A 2,588-nucleotide genomic window follows, 5' to 3' on the forward strand; every position below is an offset into this window, starting at 1 on the left:
CAGGACTTCAGAAGGGAAAAGTCAACAAAATAAGAATCTTGTCAGACATCCGATGAAAACCATTCTCACTGGTTATACTGCTAGCCTAGCTACTTTTGAGTGCTACAGCGAAGCCGCGCGCATGCTGACAGAAATATGATGACTTCAGATCACGCTCGCTTGCCTCTGCTGCCACAGCTCTCAGCTATGATGATATCGCGGTAGGTGTCATAACCAGGTCTACAGCACTAATTGGAGCGAATCCGCCAGAAAACTACGGTATTGACACTGACATATTCAACGGCCAAGACACCGCCTACACTGCCCTCACAATGATACAAGAACATGAAGACCAAACAATGACCATCTCAGCACCAGTTGACGTGTTTACCACATCCACCTTCACCTTCATAAACGCCCCTGCGAACTCGGATGATTCCACAAATTAATCCCCGTCATTCCCTTACTGAGCTGCTCTTACCCCTTTTTCCTGCTATCTCACTATGCATTATCATCTGAGTTTTTCCACGCCTCTGACACCTGCAATCTGCTAGCCCATGATAAAATTGCTTATGCACTTAACTTTCTATGTTAGCCTACAAGAGTGTAGGCCTTTTCAGACCGGGCAATTGCTACACCTTGCTATGCTTCATGCCCACTCTGCTCACTTGCCTTACATTACATCATATCATGTCAACACTTGCCTATTAAAGCAATAGCTAAACATCATCCATGAGCATAAATAGCTCATGTCATGATATAGATAGAGAATAAAGCTTATTACATCTTACAGAATGCATCAATATTTATCTAACCTTCTCATACAAAAAATAGTGATGTTTTATAACCATGTTATTCAATGTAAATATTGTTATTTTGATAATTTATCAAAGAAACCTCTCTATTCATTTTTTATTTCATTGATATTGTAGATACAAAGAAGTTTTCATTATTATTTTTTATCATTAATTTCACAATTATTTCTGTTATTAATTTTACAATTATTTTTATCATTATTTCTATCATTACTTCTATCATTATTTTTGTCATTATTTCTTTTTCATCTTACTACTTCTATTACTGCTCTTCTAAATTAAATAGAGTCAGTATAAAGTTTCATTGATTCTTTATTAACTCTGCATTATAATCAAGATAGAGATCTGATATATTTGAATCTTGAAAAGCAATGATATCTTGTTATATTATGGATTAAAAAATTCAATCATCAATCTTTCAATTCTTTGAAAGCAAATTCTGAACCTCATTTAAAATTAGTCTGATTGCTCATTCAATATTATCTGATTGCTCAATTTTTAATTTGATTGTTGTAAATTTTCTTATAATTTCTTTCAGAGTATCAATACTGTTCTCAAATTTTCTTTTAAATGATTGATTTCAAATATTTATTTCAGTTGACATTCTCACAGATGATTGAGATGAGCTAGCAAATTTTTAATAAATTGTTTTAAAAGATTCTACAATAAATATAAATGTTAAGAAAGATGTGAATGTGAATGTGAGGGGTGATGACAGTATGAAGAGTGAATAGTAAAAGATAGTATATAGTGTAGTGGAAGATAATAGTAATAATAATTATAATGATAGTGTAGTTGTAGCTAATCGCTAAGAAGGAAAAGAAAGAGAAAAAGATATGCAAAATACATACATTCATATATATATACGTATAAAAATAGCGGTAGCGAGAGTATAATGGAAAAAGGTAAAAATAGACGAAGATATAAACAAGAATAATATAATAATAAGGAAATAATAAATGAGTGCATTACAGTGAATGTCAATTTCTTCTCTATTTCAACATCATTAATATTTTTACTCATCATCTCTTCTCTTTTTCTTTGTTGATGAGTGTGATATTTTATAGCATAATCATTTGTTGTTAATCAATTATCAAGCAATTCCTCAGTGAGTTCTGAATACACAAATTCTTGATGTTGAAATTGTTGCATTTTTGAATGTTGATTGAAATACACACTGATAACCTCAATATCATTGACAAATGTCATTTTTTCTTGACAGAATGACCACTCAGATATCTGCTGATGATGTTTATATTACAACTTTCAAAATTGTTTTAATCTTCCATCATTGATTCTCATATATATCTTTGATAATAGATTGATGTGTATGCTGATTGACAGCATCAACAATTGAAGATCAAACACTTTTGTAATTGTCATTATTTATCTTCAAACCTCATTTTTTGACATCAATGAAGGTATTGAGCATGGCCAGCTCCATGTCAGTGGTTCAATCAATTCGAATTTGAGAGTCTCACCAAACTCACTGAGTATAGATGTTATAAACCTGCGGCACGGACCGGGGCTTATTGGATAAGAACCGAAGGAATGCAGGAACGGAACAACCCACAACCGACGCTAGTATGAGGTCACGTGACTACTCACCCTGATCACCGTGCTCACCATGATCACCGGTGAGCAAAGTGAGCAAGTGAGCAGAGCGAGCAGGATATTTTGTATGAGGACTCAAATGTATTTAACACACTCATTACCCTTAGGATCAAGGAGCTATCTTCTTGATCACGATCAATCTTACTTTTTCTTATTAACTCGCCCTACTACACTTTACTT

The sequence above is a fragment of the Histoplasma capsulatum genome, genomic scaffold (assembly GCF_000149585.1).
Source record: "Histoplasma capsulatum NAm1 scaffold_1 genomic scaffold, whole genome shotgun sequence".
Lineage (NCBI taxonomy): Eukaryota > Fungi > Ascomycota > Eurotiomycetes > Onygenales > Ajellomycetaceae > Histoplasma > Histoplasma mississippiense.